General features: G+C 46.5%; 1 long non-coding RNA gene across 1 annotated transcript; it reads left to right on the top strand.

The window, feature by feature from the left end:
- The first annotated feature begins 1,112 nt into the window (after positions 1 to 1,112).
- Positions 1,113 to 17,702, top strand: LOC119795651. Its single transcript, XR_005282352.1, has 4 exons — positions 1,113 to 1,848; positions 12,008 to 12,072; positions 12,775 to 13,308; positions 17,269 to 17,702. It is a non-coding gene; the product is annotated as an uncharacterized LOC119795651 (long non-coding RNA).
- Positions 17,703 to 20,586: the final 2,884 nt, after the last annotated feature.

Raw genomic sequence — 20,586 nt, 5'->3', positions numbered from 1 at the left:
TTCACATGCTGAATCGAAAAATAAATGACAGAATTTATTGGTTGATTATTTGCTGAAATATACAAAATAAAAATTTCCCAACTAGTTTTCCCAAATTTAAATCTGATATTTGAAATGCAGTAATTTTGAACATTTTGTTTAGTGACTTCTGAAAAATAAAATAATAGTTTATTTTTATTGCAAAGTGCAGCACATGGACAATTTAAAGTGCCTTCAAGGAATTAGATAATAAAATAAAAGAAAAATAAAAGCAGAATAAAGATTTAAAATATATATAAAACAATAGGACCTTATAATAATAAATGTTTTCTGCTCAATCACAGCAAAAACTAATAAAAAAAATTGGTATGTTTTTTTAATCTATCTACCCTAGATACTAAACTTTTTGGGGTCAATATGATCATTTTCAGAGCTGGAAGTTTTTCTTTAGCTCACTGTATCGCCTCAGAAGCTTTTATTTTGGTAAATCCTGCTAATCTGCCTATTTTGACTGGACAATTTTCTGTTAAATCACATAATTTTAGAGTAACCTTTGACCCCAATGAATTCCCTAAGGAGTGAGGGCGTAGAATCAACCCGTACACATATCTATGAGTCACAGGAGCTTTTTAAATAGACGGCGGCAGGAATCGCTCTCTGCTGAAGCATTGGTGTGTAGCCTGGTGTTTGCACACGGCGCTGTGTGTAGTGGGAGCATAGGAGGGGCGCGGCCTGGACTTTGGGTGAGTCACATGCCTCTTGTGAGTAACAAATCAGTTAAGTTCAAGCCTCCCATTGAATCCTGCAGCCCAGCCCTGCTTTGCGTCTGTAAAAGGGCGGGGCAGGGTGGAACCGCCACCCGTGGGTGTGGCTGGCAAACACGGCAGGGAGGATAGAGCCGGCAGGATATAGGTACCATGGTGAACTGAGGACAAGGGCGAATTTCGGTCACCAGAAAAGGCCAGAGGAACGGTAGATGTGAGCGACCTGCGGTAGTTTGAAGGTTTGTGATGTTTGAGTCCATCAGAATCTCCCTGCTTCCTTCCTTCCTGCTCTCTGAACCTAAGCAGCCACTCAGACTTCATGCAAGTTTTTCCTAAGAAGTCCTAAAAACTCTTTTTCCCCAGAGATCGGTCACACTCTGAAGATTCCCCATATTTCTAGTGGAGCCGTTTGTGTTTTTTATGACACTGGGCATGCACACCCATTTTACTCCCCCCCTCCCTACCTCCTTCCTCTCAGTTGTGTTTTTTCTGAATGGTCCTGTCCTCTCTCTAACCTCGACGGGGAGCTCTGTAAGAAGAGACTGCCCTCTGCTTTAGGCCCAGCCCCCCCCCCAGCATGCCTATAAGAGGGCGCGCTGTTGGACATGTGAGTGCGTGTGAGAGTCAGACAGTGACAGTCAGTCAGTAATTCATCAGAGAGGGGAGGGAGAGCCCTGTGAAACATGTGATAGTGCAACTCTAGCCGGGGCTTGTAGGGAGTTTAACGGCTGTGGTGTCTTCAGAGCTCTGGGAAAGCACCTTTAGCCCAGAGGAAAACCTCACCAACTGCCTCTTGTGAGAAAGAGTGTGTGTGTGAGAGCACAAGAGCGAGATAGAAAGCGAGAGCCGGCTCTGTAGCTCGCTGCTGCTGTCACTTTAAGCGTGTTACTGATTAGACTCTGAAGAATGAAAATGGGAGGAGGAAATGACAGAGAAGAAGATGTGGATGAAACCTTTCAGTTCCAGACAGAGACGCTGCTGAGGAGCGGCTGTCTGCTCAGGATCCCTGCTTCAACAGGAGTGAGGATGAGGAGGGCAGCTGAGGCAAGTCGGGGGGGTTCCCTCATTCCTAAGTCAGCGCCGGGAAGAAACCCCCACCCAGACGGTAAGTGAGAAAAGGAGGAACTAAAAGGCAAAAGACTGAGAGAGTCGGTCTGCTGCTGATGGCTGTCAGATGTTAGACATTAAGGTTGGAGAAACTGTTGAACCACTGAGAGGAAGAGCAGGAGGCGGCGGCAGCGTCGCTGAGGAAATGCCTGAAGGAGCTTTAAGTTCTGAGTTTGATCCCCTGATGCAGGGGGGGGGCACAGTGAGGGGCCGTGGTGTGGAACCGGTCACTAGTGTCTAAAGCTAAGTGATTAGCTGCTAGTAGAGGATTGTTTCACGCTAAGGAACTACTTCCTCTCTGTCCCCCCACCCCCACCCGTTTTCCTCTGACACAGATAGCTCCGTCCACTCCGTCTGCTCAGAGCATGAATGAAGTGAGCGCAGGTGGGTGGGGATATGATGTCGCTCAGCGTGGACGCTGCTGGTGAGCCACTTTATGAATGGACAGCGCAGGCGTCTGATTGGCTGAGCCGGGATCCAGCCGGCTCTGACTCTGTCCCACTGTGGGCAGCGTGGATATGCTGTCTGAGGAGGCGTGACTCAGAGCCGGTGGCTCTGAGTCACAAGAGAAGCAGAGGTTCTTGTGCGTTTCTGTCCGGCTGTTTCTTTCCGGCTGTTTCTGTCCCGGACGGCTGTTTCTGTCCGGCTGTTTCTGTCCGGCTGTTTCTGTCCGGCTGTTTCTGCCCCGGGCGGCTGTTTCTGTCCGGCTGTTTCTGTCCGGCTGTTTCTGTCCGGCTGTTTCTTTCCGGCTGTTTCTTTCCGGCTGTTTCTTTCCGGCTGTTTCTTTCCGGCTGTTTCTGTCCCGGGCGGCTGTTTCTGTCCCGGGCGGCTGTTTCTTTCCGGCTGTTTCTGTCCCGGGCGGCTGTTTCTGTCCGGCTGTTTCTTTCCGGCTGTTTCTGTCCGGCTGTTTCTGTCCGGCTGTTTCTGTCCGGCTGTTTCTGTCCGGCTGTTTCTTTCCGGCTGTTTCTGTCCGGCTGTTTCTGTCCGGCTGTTTCTGTCCCGGGCGGCTGTTTCTGTCCGGCTGTTTCTTTCCGGCTGTTTCTGTCCGGCTGTTTCTGTCCGGCTGTTTCTGTCCGACTGTTTCTGTCCGGCTGTTTCTTTCCGGCTGTTTCTGTCCGGCTGTTTCTGTCCGGCTGTTTCTGTCCGGCTGTTTCTGTCCGGCTGTTTCTTTCCGGCTGTTTCTGTCCGGCTGTTTCTGTCCGGCTGTTTCTTTCCGGCTGTTTCTGTCCGGCTGTTTCTGTCCGGCTGTTTCTGTCCGGCTGTTTCTGTCCGGCTGTTTCTGTCCGGCTGTTTCTGTCCCGGGCGGCTGTTTCTGTCCGGCTGTTTCTTTCCGGCTGTTTCTGTCCGGCTGTTTCTGTCCGGCTGTTTCTGTCCGGCTGTTTCTGTCCGGCTGTTTCTGTCCGGCTGTTTCTGCTGTTTCTGTCCGGCTGTTTCTGTCAGGCTGTTTCTTTCCGGCTGTTTCTGTCCGGCTGTTTCTGTCCGGCTGTTTCTGCTGTTTCTGTCCGGCTGTTTCTGTCCGGCTGTTTCTGCCCCGGGCGGCTGTTTCTGTCCGGCTGTTTCTGTCCGGCTGTTTCTTTCCGGCTGTTTCTGTCCCGGGCGGCTGTTTCTGTCCCGGGCGGCTGTTTCTGTCCCGGGCGGCTGTTTCTGTCCGGCTGTTTCTGTCCGGCTGTTTCTGTCCGGCTGTTTCTGTCCGGCTGTTTCTGTCCGGCTGTTTCTGCTGTTTCTGTCCGGCTGTTTCTGTCCGGCTGTTTCTGCCCCGGGCGGCTGTTTCTGTCCGGCTGTTTCTTTCCGGCTGTTTCTGTCCCGGGCGGCTGTTTCTGTCCGGCTGTTTCTTTCCGGCTGTTTCTGTCCGGCTGTTTCTGTCCGGCTGTTTCTGTCCGGCTGTTTCTGTCCGGCTGTTTCTGTCCGGCTGTTTCTTTCCGGCTGTTTCTGTCCGGCTGTTTCTGTCCGGCTGTTTCTGTCCGGCTGTTTCTGTCCCGGGCGGCTGTTTCTGTCCGGCTGTTTCTGTCCGGCTGTTTCTTTCCGGCTGTTTCTGTCCGGCTGTTTCTGCTGTTTCTGTCCGGCTGTTTCTGTCCGGCTGTTTCTGCCCCGGGCGGCTGTTTCTGTCCGGCTGTTTCTGTCCGGCTGTTTCTTTCCGGCTGTTTCTGTCCCGGGCGGCTGTTTCTGTCCCGGGCGGCTGTTTCTGTCCGGCTGTTTCTGTCCGGCTGTTTCTTTCCGGCTGTTTCTGTCCTGGTGTTTCTGCCCGACTGTTTCTGTCCGACTGTTTCTTTCCGGCTGTTTTTGTCCGGCTGTTTCTTTCCGGCTGTTTCTGTCCGGCTATTTCTGTCCGGCTGTTTCTTTCCGGCTGTTTCTGTCCCGGGCGGCTGTTTCTGTCCGGCTGTTTCTGTCCGGCTGTTTCTGCCCCGGGCGGCTGTTTCTGCCCCGGGCGGCTGTTTCTGTCCGGCTGTTTCTGTCCGGCTGTTTCTGTCCGGCTGTTTCTGTCCGGCTGTTTCTGTCCGGCTGTTTCTGTCCGGCTGTTTCTTTCCGGCTGTTTCTGTCCGGCTGTTTCTGTCCGGCTGTTTCTGTCCGGCTGTTTCTGTCCCGGGCGGCTGTTTCTGTCCCGGGCGGCTGTTTCTGTCCGGCTGTTTCTGTCCGGCTGTTTCTGTCCGGCTGTTTCTGTCCGGCTGTTTCTGTCCGGCTGTTTCTGTCCGGCTGTTTCTGCTGTTTCTGTCCGGCTGTTTCTGTCCGGCTGTTTCTGCCCCGGGCGGCTGTTTCTGTCCGGCTGTTTCTTTCCGGCTGTTTCTGTCCCGGGCGGCTGTTTCTGTCCGGCTGTTTCTTTCCGGCTGTTTCTGTCCGGCTGTTTCTGTCCGGCTGTTTCTGTCCGGCTGTTTTTGTCCGGCTGTTTCTTTCCGGCTGTTTCTGTCCGGCTGTTTCTGTCCGGCTGTTTCTTTCCGGCTGTTTCTGTCCCGGGCGGCTGTTTCTGTCCGGCTGTTTCTTTCCGGCTGTTTCTTTCCGGCTGTTTCTGTCCGGCTGTTTCTGTCCGGCTGTTTCTGTTCGACTGTTTCTGTCCGACTGTTTCTTTCCGGCTGTTTCTGTCCGGCTGTTTCTGTCCGGCTGTTTCTGTCCGGCTGTTTCTGTCCGGCTGTTTTTGTCCGGCTGTTTCTTTCCGGCTGTTTCTGTCCGGCTATTTCTGTCCGGCTGTTTCTGTCCCGGGCGGCTGTTTCTGTCCGGCTGTTTCTGTCCGGCTGTTTCTGCCCCGGGCGGCTGTTTCTGTCCGGCTGTTTCTGTCCGGCTGTTTCTGTCCGGCTGTTTCTGTCCGGCTGTTTCTTTCCGGCTGTTTCTGTCCGGCTGTTTCTGTCCGGCTGTTTCTGTCCCGGGCGGCTGTTTCTGTCCGGCTGTTTCTGTCCGGCTGTTTCTTTCCGGCTGTTTCTGTCCGGCTGTTTCTGTCCGGCTGTTTCTGTCCGGCTGTTTCTGCTGTTTCTGTCCGGCTGTTTCTGTCCGGCTGTTTCTGTCCGGCTGTTTCTTTCCGGCTGTTTCTGTCCCGGGCGGCTGTTTCTGTCCCGGGCGGCTGTTTCTGTCCGGCTGTTTCTGTCCGGCTGTTTCTGTCCGGCTGTTTCTGTCCGGCTGTTTTTGTCCGGCTGTTTCTTTCCGGCTGTTTCTGTCCGGCTGTTTCTGTCCGGCTGTTTCTTTCCGGCTGTTTCTGTCCCGGGCGGCTGTTTCTGTCCGGCTGTTTCTGTCCGGCTGTTTCTGTCCGGCTGTTTCTGCTGTTTCTGTCCGGCTGTTTCTGTCCGGCTGTTTCTGTCCGGCTGTTTCTGTCCGGCTGTTTTTGTCCGGCTGTTTCTTTCCGGCTGTTTCTGTCCGGCTGTTTCTGTCCGGCTGTTTCTTTCCGGCTGTTTCTGTCCCGGGCGGCTGTTTCTGTCCGGCTGTTTCTTTCCGGCTGTTTCTGTCCGGCTGTTTCTGCTGTTTCTTTCCGGCTGTTTCTTTCCGGCTGTTTCTTTCCGGCTGTTTCTGTCCGGCTGTTTCTGTCCGGCTGTTTCTGCTGTTTCTGTCCGGCTGTTTCTGTCCGGCTGTTGATCAGATTTCCTTCCATCCCTCTGGGTGAGACTTCAGAAGCGTCTGTGGTCGTTAGCGGCCCAGATGTGCCCTCTGTAGCCATGTGGGCCACTCTACCCAGGGCACGGCCTCCACCACACATGCATGCACGACACACCCCACTCACTCGATCACTTTCTCCCCATTCCCCCCTCCAAACCCCACTAATACCCCCACAGGGGCCAGTGGGGGTTCTGGGTGCTGCCTTCAAGAAGAGAAGAAGACTGTAGTTTATTGTTCCAAGAGGTGCAATAGAGGAAAAGAGGTGGAGAAGGAGGGTGAGGAGTGGTGATAAGGAGCCGACACGTCCGAGTGCAAGGATCCACGAGAGCTTATCTAGGCAGCGTTTCCGGTGTGAGAGTGATCGGGGCCAGATTGGCGGAGAGATGCATGGCAGGTATCTTGATGAAGGAGATAACATTCCTGTAAAGATTAGCGAGGAATCTGCCCTTTTGTCTTATCAGACTGTCTGCAGAGTGAACCCTGCCCGCTCTTCTGGGCAGGAAGTTACATCGGAAAACTGTAACATCCAACATAAAACTGCTTCTGAAATAAAACATATCTTTTTTTTTTATTGAAATATGTGCAGGAAACAAATTTAAACGCTTCATAAACATTACGTTAGACGAGTTTGATGGGATTTCTGTTTGACCTAAAGGCTAATGGTTCATCCTGTTTGGTCTTTTTGAAGAACGTTCTTCTCCTCGCTGTCGTCTGGCTCTCATCTCTATCCGTGAAATTTATCTCCTAGAAGCTGAAGATGTTATGCAAACATTTAAATGTCAAACAGGAGTTTTTTGACCATTAAAATCTGGGAAAGAAAAATGTCTGCCCAACATGCAGACCGGTATAAACACCATCCGGTATCGCAGAACCAAACCGCTTCTTCACTCACTTTAAACAGTCAAACATCTTAAGTATATATAATATAGCGTCAGTAAACAAACTGATCAATAATATGTAGTGAAATTCCTTATTTCATGTGTGGAGGATCTTCAGGGGAGCTGCTTCACTTCATAATGGTGCTCCATGAAGAATGAGAATGTTTTGGTTAAATCTATGGCTGCACCTTTTTACGCCATTAAGGTTTTATTGTTGAATAGTTTTCAGAAAGAATCCATATTTTCCTCATTCATTCACATGTTCTGATCACTCAGATCAATCCGATGGGACCATCAATGGAATAAATACTGTCTAAAGGGATTATTAGCGTGAAATCTTTGCAAAAATCCATCATTTCAATCAAGCAAATCATCCAACAGTGTTTTTTTGTTCTAAATTATTTCTGATGATCTACTAGCATGTGAGGATTAGCCATGAAGATTCTCTTCATATCATAAACTAGTATTTTCACCAGGTTCCTTTTTCTAATATGCTGACTGGAATTGCAAAGCAATAGGCGGGGGAGGGGCTCTGCTACATTCTACTATGCTTCAAAAATCCGGTGAAAACTCGAGCAAATCCAGAACATTTTCTTTTATTTCAATGAAAGAACATGGTGGCAGCTTGAAGATGAATCATTTAAATATTGACATCAGTAGAGCTGCAACTCATGATTATTTTGCTAATTGATTGATCTGTTGATTATATTTTTTGTATTTCAATCAAAAGACGTTTTATGAAACTAACCTCTATGAATGATAGATGAATTTTAAAAGTGAGAGTTTTGGGTTGATTCCTGCTCTAAGTGTGTCGCTCTGTCGGCTAAAGGCTCGTTTTACACTCTATCCTCCAGTTAATGATTAATGAAATGCTAAACTGGTTGCCCATTATGTCACTAATCGATTCATCCGATGAATTTTCTCAGCCTTAGACATGATGCTGTTCAGATGCATGAGCTGATTGGTTGAAGTTGGACAGACAATGAAAGGAAATATGGCACTGATGGTAACAGGCGGTGGCAGGTTGGTACCAACCAACAGGTGCGTTCAGCTTTACTTCTGAATGAGTTCGATGGAGAATCGTTAGTTTCTGAACAGCTAAAGCAGCTGAGTGTGAGTCTGAATCTGACTCACCTGGATAGAGGAATCAGCTACAGGTATGGGGGGGGGGGGGACAGCTTTATTAGCCCCCCTCCCATTGGCTAATAAAGCTGGTCTGACCATCACTGACAACTGTGTGGTCTCCCCCCACCGCGTGTCTGGTGACATCACCACGCTGGGTTAGCGTTAATGATGTCATCACTGCGACAGAAATCAGGAAAGTAAACAATGGAGAGCAGCGTGTCAGGAAGGCAGGGCGTAGTCGGTGTGCTTTATTGTTTCTCTCTATAATCTGTTGTTTATCCGATGGAAACAGAGTTGATTCTGCTCGTTAGATCAGAAGCGACCGGCGCGGCGTGCTGACATCTGTATGATGCGTTCAATGGTATCATGTAATTTAGCGGGTCAACTTCCCACAGCATGCCGATCGGAATGCGGGTCGCTTGCCGAGTCGTTTGACCCGGGTGGATACGCGTCAGTGAGTTGATCCCGCTGCCACTAGAAGTTCCTTGTTCCCGGGTTTAAACTGGTTTTTCCTCACAGTGGGAGGGGTCATATCGTCTGAAAGTATTAAACCGTGTCAGTGATGCTGTTGATATGTGGGGAAAAGTTTTCAAACTATCTGATGGACAGTGTCTGCTCTACAGACCAACGCTGAGGAACCTACCTGTATGACCTTGGTTGATCACTTTCAGAGCTAACAGATGAGCACTGTGGGTAAATGACCAGTGAATGGGGGGTGGGGGGGTCACTGAGTATCTGTGGCCAGTCTGCCAGCATCAGGTTTACCGCCATGTTGGGATGTCTTACTCCATAGTGAAAGTGGACAGAGGGAAGTTAATCTACGAGTCTAAAGCCATGAATGGTGTCAGGCAGTAAGCGATGGCGACATAGCGTCGTTTCCTCCGACTCGGCAGAGTTACGTAAGAAAAACTGGGTTAAGAAGTCCTCACTATGACTTGACTGATTCCCTCTTTCCCTGCTTTCCTTTTCGCATGACTCGTCTTTGTTTATACAGCAACAGTCATTCTGTGGCCGATCAGAGAGTTAAGGCTCAGAGGAATGACTTTCACGTCAGAACGGGACGCTGAAGCTGCTCAGCAGGAGGAGCCAGCTGGAGCCTCCCTGCATGCGTTTCCTCTGTGCTCTTTGTCAATGGGCGTCTTTGCTGCCTGTGTGTGTGTGTGTGTGTGTGTGTGTGTGTGTGTGTGTGTGTGTGTGTGTGTGTGTGTTCTGTAGACGGTGTTCAAACCACACACACCTGGCCCTCTTCCTCTTTTGCTCATATATGGGCAGAACTTCCCCTACCTGGGCCCCACACTACATTCCAACAAGTGGCAGTATTTTCTGCGTGTGTGTGGGTACGAGTGAACGCACATGTTGGCGTGTGTGAATGTGTGCGTGAGGAAAGGGTAGTAGAGACGGATGCACGTCATGGAAAACCAGAATCAATTGGCCGGGCCCACAGAGTGGCGTTCTGAAGGTGTTCCTTTTGTTTTCCAAAGGTAATCAGTTAACACCATGACTCAGCACACCTGATTATTCAAAGTAGGATGACGTCAGTAAGAAACGGGAAGTATTGCACAAGGTTGGTGTGACAGTGAGATACGGGAGCAGGTTCATTCATTCAGGAGTCAAAGGCCTGATGTTTTACCTGAGAAGTTCTCCCCCGTCCTTCTCCCTCCTTCTACCGTGGGCTGTTGGTGTTCAGGGTGGAGGCATCTGAAACATCAGTGGTTCGGCTTTAGCTCACTTTATTAAATTCCGGCCTTTGCGTCGCTGCTTGTTAAAACTAATGGTGCAGATTTACAGCCAGGAACGAGTCCAAGTTCTCTCTAAACCATGTGACCCAAAAGCAAAGTCCCTTCTCCTAACTTTGGACAAAAAGACACCTTTTCTCCTATTATTAGGAGAGCATGCGTCCCTCAGCCAGCTCTTTCCCATCAGTCCAGCCTCCTGGAAGAGCCCACAGAGCTCCTACGCCCCCACCGGGCTGCGGTGCAGGCTCCCCTTCAGGCCTGAAGTCAGAACGATAATTGACTGAAAGCCATGAAGCGTTAACCAAGGTAGTCATCTGAGAGCGTTTGACATGTCGACTTTCACCGTCTCTCTGTGGAGACGGATCATCCGCTGGAAAGGAAATATTCTGGGACAGGCTGAGGCATAATCTCTGCATCCAGGAAACCAGAGCTCCCTCTGTTTGGTTGGAAACATAGAGTGGCACATAGCAACCATTCAGACGCTGTCAGAGCAGGGGCATCTGATTGGCCGATTGCTGATTAATTGGTCGGAAGCGCTGTACTCCCAGTTTCTGGTGATCAGTGAGGGGCGCCCTGGATAAATGACCTAGAGTACAAAACTCTTTAAAATAAGTGTATTTACCATTAATTTGAGTCAGTAAATGAGTATTTTTACTCTTAAAATAAGATAATTACACAATGCAATTGTGTTTTGTTATTTTAAGGTTAAATTGTCTTGTTTCGTTGGCATAATGTCTGTTTTACCTCCTCAATCCAAGAACAAATGAACTTACTTAAAGAAAAATGACTAATCCAAATTTGTTTTTTTTTCCAGTGGTCAGAGATATCTGTGTTCTGATTCATAAAGTGGACACTGTCTCATCCTGGACTTGTCCTTTTTTAAACTGATCATATTCCAATGAGTTCTATTCAAGATGATGCTGAACAAACATGTCCGTCCGCCATCGCAGAAAGAGGAAGTACGTTCTAAACTCAAACCATCGTCCACTTTCTCCATTCCTGAAACGCCATCCAGCAGCAGATTCTGGAAGAAAGGACTGCAGATAAGGAGCGCCGAGCTCCAGCTTTAGAGACGAAGCAGTGATCAGACGTGGAGAGAAAGGGAATGCATCCCCACCCAGCTCACATCCTCAACACACCCACCCACACATACTTGAGCCACAAACAGCACATGCACACAAACCGTTTGCAGCAGGGGTGCAGCTCACTATCCAACACACACCCAGCCACACTTTTAAGAACGGCCCCCCCTCCCCGTCCCTCTACAGGGACCCTAAAACAGGGTAATGAGTCAGTTCCCCTTTATCCCCTCCTTGAAAGTGTGCGTGTGTTGCACATGTGCCCACAGTTGTCACAGTGTGAACGTGTTGCTGGTGCGTGTGGATGTGGTCAGGCGCAGTCATCCTCAAGGCAACTAGGAGGAAACCCACATCAACTGCCATATAACCACACTCTAGGAATAGCAGAGCACGGCTCAAGTAGGAATGGAATGACAAACCCGGCCTCTCCCCCAACCGGTCCTCCCCCCACCCTCCACTGGGTGCCATCGGTACTCTGGGATGGGGGGGGTTGGGTTTCCTCTTGCCAGTGGTGTCGATGACCGACGCGGCCGCTGCGACGCGGCGCCACATGGCGCAGATGGTGGCTACCGTATGGAAACCTGCGTTATTTTTTATTCTTTCTTCTAGTTGTGTGTTTGGATCCGACCCGAAGAATCGGATGCTTTCAAAGCTAATCTGAGAGGTGAACATGAAGGTACAACAGGACCTCATATCATCAGACCCATCAGCTCCTCTGGATCCTGAACTGAACAGCAACGCCAGAATATATCAGCACCAGGAATGTTATTAATATTCCTGAATTCATCATTTTTCTTCTATCTTTTCGCTGCTGTAAACACCAGAATTTCCCCATTGTTAGAAAATAAAGGGATTTTCTATTCTACACTAAGGGAAGAACTGAACAACACTTTGAGAATACGGTAACAATTAAGGAAGATTAGGGGGAGAACTGAACAAAACAAGTTTAAGGATTCAGGTACCGAACCCAAGAAGCCTTTCTACCCTCCTGTGTGGTGAAATGAGGCCAGCGTCTCGTAGCGTTTTGTCGGCGAGCGGGATTTATCTCCACGCTTCCAGTCTCTGCCTTGCAGCGGCTGCAGCATCACCAAAGTGGAAAAATGCTGGAGATAAGACTTCATTAGCTTATCTGCAGGCCTGTGAACGTACACATGTTCACTGCTTTGGAGCTGCCAATAAAACACGGAACATGTCTTTATTTAACCTGAACAGGCTGCAAAGCTCCTGCATCATGGAGGCTAAATTCTTACTGTTCTGTTTTACAGGGAGGCAACGACTGGTCCGAAAATATAACCGAACATCCATGTGACCCACAGCAGTTCCAAGAAAGGTAACTTTTTTTTTCTTCCCCCACACTTCCCTTCCCACCATCTTTTTGTTAAGAAAAAAACAGTATTCCCTCCAGCGCAGAGCAGAGCCCCAGGCCACATCCTTTTCCACCCCTTTAGTTCTCCGGGTACAAAGCCTCGGTGGGAGAGCGAGCATTTTATCACACGTTTCCACTGAAGACAAATGATGCAACCTGAAAGCACTGAGAGACAGCTCTGTTGCCAGAGACGCAGAAAGACGCGCTGCGCGCCGCGGAATGTGAGGGGGGGGCAGCAACTAATTTCTGTTAATGAAAAGAAACTGGAGTTAAGTGACCATCAGCTGGTGGAGGGAGGTTTGATCGGCGGGGTCACGGGGGTTCAGGTATGCAGCCAGAAAGGGACTGAACGTCTGTCCAGTCTCTGCTACCTCTGCATCACCTGCATCCAGATTATTGCGGCAGTCCCGTCCTGTGTCGGGCCCCGGGGTTGGAGCCGCCGTGGCGTGGCCCCTGCCTGTCCTGCCTCAGGCTAATGTGAAAGAATGACAGGAATCTGCGGCTGATAATGCCAGGCTTGGAGATGTTCGTCAGCAGATAATCTCCCATATCCTTCCCCTCCCTCAGGCTGCTCTCCTTCTTTCTGCTTCATCTCGTGTCTCCATGTTTCTCATCTCTTCTTGTCCGGGTGCGAGTTTCTAACACATCTGTCTGCTCTGTTCTCAGGCGGCGTCTCCGTTCTCCACGGCTCTCTGGTGACCGTCAGCTGCTCAGTAGGCAGTGTAGATCCTGTGTAGTCATCAGCAGCTACATCTGGCTACTGGGTCTCTGACGGCGCTGCCTGTGTCCCGCTTCAACATGGCGGCTCTTCCTTCATTGGCCGGCCATGCATTCCAACCCCGCGGTCAGCTGGATGTCGGGGGGGCCGTCCTGTAGCCACACACAGGAGGTTCTGTGGCAGCTCCACAAGAGGCTGTTGTCCAGTTCCTTCTTCTTCCTGTTATGGTCCCCTCCTCCTCCTCCTGCTCTCCATCTTCTGGATGATTCTTGTTCATCAAATTAATCTCCAGTTAAATGCATGTCCTAAAAATGGCGTTGATGGATCCCCAGACGCCGCCGGTCTGGGCCGACCTTTGCTTTGTCCTGAACCTGGCATACAATGTAGATTCCTGTGTGGTTCGATTCTACAGCTACATTGTCTGCTGGGTTTCTGGCTAGCTATATAAGCTTCTGCTACTCCTCCCGTCTTTGCTCCAAAAGGTAAGAACTGATCCCCTGCACAGCCAGAGATTTACTCTTCTTGGACTTTGAAATGTTTCAGATCATGATGCATCTGGAGTAAACAACAACAAGCAGTTTTTAAATTCTGTTTTTATAATTTTGAAGGAATAAAAACCCAAACAGTGATGATAACAGTGCTGACTGATCTGAATAACTAGAATCAGTGGAGCAGTCAGAGACGCAGCCCTGCTTCCAGCAGCGGTCCTTACACTGCAAAAAAAATAAAAATAAGTCAACATTTCTTCAAATTACTGTAATATGCTGGTAAAGATTCTCAGCCATCCAGGTCATAGATATTCCAAAAAAAAAACACAAAAACACAGACGATTGAACCAAGACTGCTGTCCATCTACAACTGATGGACAAAGGACATTCTTTGGAGGACCAGAATGTTCACATTTAGGACAAAGAACACAAAGAAGTGGTTTGAGAGGGGAGTGAAGTAGGGATGCAGGATATTGGGATTTTGGCCGATATCCGATATGCCGATATTTTAAAACTCATGTAGCCGATAACCGATATCGATACTGATGTTGAAGCTGGACAAAAATAAGTAGTCATTGAAAATAGCAGTTTTGTTATCCATTTCTGACACTTTGAAAAATAATATACTCAAATATATTTTCATATGCTGATATCAAATCGATTTTTAAAAACGCGGTATCGATATATTTTACTTTCAAAATCTGGTGAAATTTCATCGTTCTGTTACAAACTCTTGTGATATTTTGCAAATTCTTGTGAGATTTTGTTAGTAAAATAGATCGATACCGCGTCAATATATCAACATATAAAAATATGGCATCATTTGGTGAATTTTCGGGGGATTTCGTAGCATAACGATGACATATAGCAATATTTCATTAGTAAAAGAGATTGATATGGTGTTTTTAAATGGCAATATATCAACATACAGGTGCTGGTCATAAAATTAGAATATCATGAAAAAGTAGATTGATTTCAGTAATTCCATTTAAAAAGTGAAACTTGTATATTATATTCATACATTACATACAAACTCATATATTTCAGATGTTTATTTTGTTTAATTTTGATGATTACAAATGACAACAAATGAAAATCTCAAATTCATCATATCAGAAAATTAGAATATTACTGAAGACCAATAAAAACAAAGGATTTATAGAAATGTTGGCCAACTGAAAAGTATGAACATGAAAAGTATGAGCATGTACAGCACTCAGTATTTAGTTGGGCCTCCTTTGGCCTGTATTACTGCAGCAATGCGGCGTGGCATGGAGTCGATCAGTCTGTGGCACTGCTCAGGTGTTATGATAGCCCAGGTTGCTCTAATAGTGGCTTTTAGCTCTTCTGAATTGTTGGGTCTGGTGTATTGCATCTTCTTCTTCACAATACCCCATAGATTTTCTATGGGGTTAAGGTCAGGAGAGTTTGCTGGCCAATTAAGAACAGGGATACCATGGTCCTTCAACCAGGTACTGGTAGCTTTGGCACTGTGTGCAGGTGCCAAGTCCTGTTGGAAAATGAAATCTGCATCTCCAAAAAGTTGGTCAGCTGCAGGAAGCATGAAGTGCTCTAAAACTTCCTGGTATGTGGCTGCGTTGACCCTGGACCTCAGAAAACACAATGGACCAACACCAGCAGATGACATGGCACCCCAAACCATCACTGACTGTGGAAACTTTACACTGGACTTCAAGCAACGTGGATGAAGTGCCTCTCTTCTTTTCCTCCAGACTCTGGGACCTTGATTTCCAAAGGAAATGCAAAATTTACTTTCATCAGAGAACATGACTTTGGACCACTCACCAGCAGTCCAGTCCTGTTTCTCTTTAGCCCAGGCAAGACGCTTCTGACGCTGTCTGTGGTTCAAGAGTGGCTTGACACAAGGAATGCGACAGCAGAAACCCATGTCTTTCATACGTCTGTGTGTGGTGGTTCTTGAAGCACTCACTCCAGCTGCAGTCCACTCTTTGTGAATCTCCCCCACATTTTTGAATGGGTTTTGTTTCACAATCCTCTCCAGGGTGCGGTTATCTCTCTTGCTTGTACACTTTTTTCGACCACATCTTTTCCTTCCCTTCGCCTCTCTATTAATGTGCTTGGACACTGAGCTCTGTGAACAGCCAGCCTCTTTAGCGATGACCTTTTGTGTCTTGCCCTCCTTGTGCAAGGTGTCGATGGTCGTCTTTTGGACAACTGTCAAGTCAGCAGTCTTCCCCATGATTGTGTAGCCTATAGAACTAGACTGAAAGACCATTTAAAGGCTTTTGCAGGTGGTTTGAGTTAATTAGCTGATTAGAGTGTGGCACCAGGGGCCATCAATTTTGAACCTTTTCACAATATTCTAATTTTCTGATATGATGAATTTGAGATTTTCATTTGTTGTCATTTGTAATCATCAAAATTAAACAAAATAAACATCTGAAATATATGAGTTTGTATGTAATGTATGAATATAATATACAAGTTTCACTTTTTAAATGGAATTACTGAAATCAATCTACTTTTTCATGATATTCTAATTTTATGACCAGCACCTGTATAAAAATATGGCAACATTTGGTGAATTTTCGGGGGATTTCGTAGCATAACGATGACATATAGCAATATTTCATTAGTAAAAGAGATTGATATGGTGTTTTTAAATGGCAATATATCAGCATATGAAGATATTGGGATATTTTAATGGATCAATATTTTTTCCCTCGTCTTTAGAAGTTTTTAAGTCTGTAAAAAAGAAGTTTTTGAGGAAGAAGAAGTAGTATTTTATTTTATTTTTTAGACTTTAGAAACTCAGAAGCTGATCAAATATGGGGTTAAATATCGGTGGGGTGGCTGATGTCCGATATTCAGTTTTAAGGCCGATACGGATAGGGGGCCCATTATATCGTGCATCCCTAGCGTGAAGGAAGCCATCTATGTTAAGAAAGAAAAACCAACCTTAAACAGAGGTGGGGCGACGACTCAACTTTCGTTACTAACACCGTTACCTTGTTTTAGTAACGAGTAATATAACTAATTACTTTGACTGTAACTATAACGCAGTTACCATTGCAGACACCCCGTTACTGCGCGTTACTCAGGTCGCATAATGAACCTTTTTTCATGATAGGACTCGTGCGCGCCTTGTCATGAGAGAGGGGAGGATGAGATTGGCTGATTGGCTGAGATTCCGTCTGTCAGTTGCGTAGGTGGGTGTTTCCGCTGGCGGGTGTCAGATAGCGTCCCCCCATGTTAAGCAGGGGGAACACTATCTTCTGACGGGGTTTATAGGCCCGTCAGATAGCGTTCCCCCCTGATGTCATTTACGTTGAGTTGCAATAAATGCTAAACTCTCTGCAGGTTCTTGTCTTTGTCGTCCGCTCTATTCAGCTGGCTTTGGAAACACACGGCGAGAAGGTGGGGGCCGGGTGGGGAGGGTTACGGGGGCGAGAAACGCAAAAGTAACGCAATAGTTACTTTTACTAGTAACTAGTTACTTTTATTGTGGAGTAACTCAGTTAGTAACTCAGTTACTTTTTGGGAGAAGTAACTAGTAACTATAACTAATTACTTTTTCAAAGTAACGAGCCCAAAGGGGGGGACCCGTTCATCCGTTTCTATTTGCATGTTTTCTAAACTAAAACCAGGCTTTGTTGGGCTGCTGGATAAAACCTGGAACTAAACGCTATTTCTGACATTTGGAATTGAAAAATCTTCCTGGATGGAAGAGAAACGTCTTCAAACTTGGAAACAAAGTCCATTGGATTGATTTTAAACTTTTTTGGAATTAAAATAAGCGTATTTCACCTTAATCTGAGCAGGTAAATAAGATGATTTGCCAATAGAATTAGTATATTTACTCTTAAAATAAGGTCATTAGATAATATGCACTTGGAATGGAGTCTCATTTATCTCCGAATGCACTTATTTGAAGAAAAAAAAATGACTTATTTAGATTTCCATTTTTTGCAGTGTAAAACCAGCACAGGTTTCCAGTGCCACCTGCAGCCATGCTGGTGTGAATGGTGTGCACTGTGGGCTGCTTTTCCCCTTTAGAACCTGAACATCCTGAAGGACAATGATCAGCCAGCATGAAGACAATGATCCATAGATCATCACTCAGTGGCAAATATAATAAAGACTGAGTTTTATTGCAAAGGTTCCAGATCTGAGGACTAACTGCCTCCTAGGTTGGTTTGGATAATCATTTTATTCCTTTATTAAATGAAACCCTCTCTTTAAAACAGTGTTTTATATTTACTCAAGTAATCGATTTCAGAATGCGTCTCGTTACTGGAAGCATTTCACTGTGACACACAGTTTCTCTGCAGCACTGCTCCTTGTAGACGTGCTTCACTCTGTCCAACCTTGAAAATTCAATAAAGAGAAAATATTTTCAAATTAAACTCACTGACTCTTGGTGTCCTTTGTGTGACTAGTTATTAGGAGCAGGAGAGAAACCTCAGAATGTGCAGAATCTAAATTGATTCACAGTTGCCTCTGTGTCCCAGGAGTTAACCCTTTCCAAGAGATGCCAGGAATATTCTAGGAGCTCAGCACAAAGCTGGCTTGTTGTCTGTCAGCCTGCTGTCAGACCGAGTCCTTATTAGCGGCGCAGCGTTGTCTTCCACACACACACACACACCTGGGATTATTGCAGAATTTCAAACAATGCCTGCAGAAGACACTCTGCATTCCTACCTGCTTATGCAGCTCTGAAGGTCACACACCAACAAACCATATGCAGCGCAAATCCACATCCATAAATTAAGCAGTTGTTTTCACTAACCAGTGAATGGAAAAGTGTTTTTTTTATTGGACAAAGACTCCATAGGTTTAACGGTGCAACATTACGGAGAGTTAATGAGAGCCGAGGCTCTGCATGATCAGAAACATTTGCTCGGTCCTCCACGCTTCTTCAGCCTTCACCTTCATCACGCACAGCTGCACAGAACCGGGATGAGGGTCACTTCCTCTGAGTGCGAGGCCAGGAAAAAGCTGGACTGCTTCCTGTGGGTCAAAGGTCAAGAGTGATAGTAAGATGGATCGGTGTGATTTGCCTCCCAGTCATTGAAGTGCTGCTTCAGTCTGCATGGTGCCATAAACTCTGGTCATTACTTATAGATCATGCAGAACATGCAGGAAAGCTACAATAACTCCAACAGTCCATATGTCTAAATCTAAAAGCTACATTATTTTAAACCTCTGTCTGTGACGGATCGACACAAACTGGTTAGAAACATTTTCTGTCTGCAGCCACAGCTCTATGCTGATGGGATTACAAAAATAAAAACATCCTGGAAGGCGAAGGGCCGCCTTTTTAGCAGAACCAGACTGACTGAAAAAAAAAAAAGCACACAGAAAAGTTACATTTTTACAAAGTGGTTTATTGAAAAGAAAAATGAATTCTCCAAAGCAGCTGTGCAGGAAGTCCCCCCCCTCGGTCACAGCCGTCACTTCCTTGTGCCCCAAAAGGACAAGCAGGTATGAATGGATGGATTTTATTAGAACCACATTTAGAGGCATGAAAATCCCACAGAAAGCTGCTGTTAGGAGCTGTAGGGTCGGCTCGGTCTAATATCTGGATCCTGATCTCCAGCGACACACAGGATCTGTGTGTCGCTGGAGATCTCTCAGACATGTCAGCTTGACCAATGAAAAGTGCTGCGTGAGGATGCATTCAATTCACCTGGGAAATTTGACTGTTCTCTTTGCAAATGTTCGTAGAATTCAAACAGTTTAATGTTTTCATTCAGCATATTCTCATTATCAGTTCGTATGAAATCGTACGAAAAGTTATGCACACTATTTCGTACGTTTTGGACGTTTTTCCTCAAAAAACCACATCAGTGCGCTGGCAGACAGAAAAAAAAAGCAGATCCGCGGACGGACGTAAAACTGGGAAAAACAGTGCAATCATCACTTCTTCATGTCTCTAACTACGTTGCTTGCTGTTTTATATCTTAGGGTTAGGACTAATTGTAATTTATATTCTAGATTCGTAAATGGTGCGTCAGATGCACATGGTCATACGACGAAAAAAATGTACGAAATTACGGTGCATAACTTTTCGTACGATTTCATACGAACACATAATGAGAATAGGTTGTTTCATTGGCAACAGGTGGCAAGGGTTTCTTCTGGGGTGGGGCCACCCTGACTCCCCCTCTGGCTCCACCACTGCTTTAGAGCTGCCCCCCCTCCGGATCCTTTTGGTCAAAAATGCAAAAGAACTGAGCAACATTTTAAATATAAGGGGCATTTAGTGTTTTCATGAATTTCCACAGAGAAACAAACTAAAAGCGTTTTATTTTGTCCACTCAAAGGAAATTTATAAACCTAAAAACATAAACAGAAATTGTTCTTCAATTTAAAAATCTATTCTGTTTGGTATAAAACAAACTGCTTCACTGGAGCGAAGGCAGAAACGGCTCCAAGCTGCTAATGTTGCAGAACAAGCAGACCTGCTTTATGTCTTATTTTAAAGGTGTTTCTGACCAACAAACAATGATTAAAACTCTTTTTTATTGAAGCTTATCGGTTTTAAACCATCCTGCCTTTATTCTGGGAATATTACCAACAACATCACTGCTGCCTCTTATTGGCATCAATTCTAAGAGTCGCCAAACCGCCTCGTTCCAACAGAACAGCAGCTGCAGCTCTCGGCGTGTGGAAACCTGCAGAGAGAGACGCTTTCTGACCTCAGCTTCTGCTCTCACATTTCTAGGCTCTCTGGTTGCTGCATCATTCTCCTGATGATCATTTACCTGCAGACGTAACGTGATGATGTTACGTACAGTCAGATAATGAGACTAACATAAACATGTGATTAAGAGAAGAAATTCTATTCAGTTTATTTCTATAGCTCCAATTCACATCATGTCATCTCAGGTCCCTTTCCAGTTCACCAGATCATCCAGTCAGATTGATTCAAAGTTTTCTATCTAAGGAAAACCAGCTGATTGCATCGACTCATTGACTCTTCAGCAATCCCTCACACTAAGCATGCTTGTAGCGACAGTGGAGAGGAAAAACTCCCTTTGAACAGGAAGAAACCTCCAGCAGAACCAGGCTCAGTGTGAGCGGCCATCTGCTGAGGCCCACTGGGGTTCAAGGAGACAGAAGCAGACATAGAAAAAGAAGCATAGATACAAAAGGCAACTGTCAACCAGCTCCACAGGCGGCCCAATCATAGATTTATGAATTCGGGGAGAAAAATAAAATTACTTTAAAATGCATTGAATCAGTTTAAAGTTGAATCGTTTCTTTATTAGAGTTTGAGTTTCTGGG

This window comes from Cyprinodon tularosa, unplaced genomic scaffold, assembly GCF_016077235.1.
Source record: "Cyprinodon tularosa strain WSP-4 unplaced genomic scaffold, ASM1607723v1 ctg1139, whole genome shotgun sequence".
Lineage (NCBI taxonomy): Eukaryota > Metazoa > Chordata > Actinopteri > Cyprinodontiformes > Cyprinodontidae > Cyprinodon > Cyprinodon tularosa.
The sequence above is the reverse complement of the archived record's forward strand: the minus strand, read 5'-3'. Positions and strand labels throughout refer to the sequence as shown.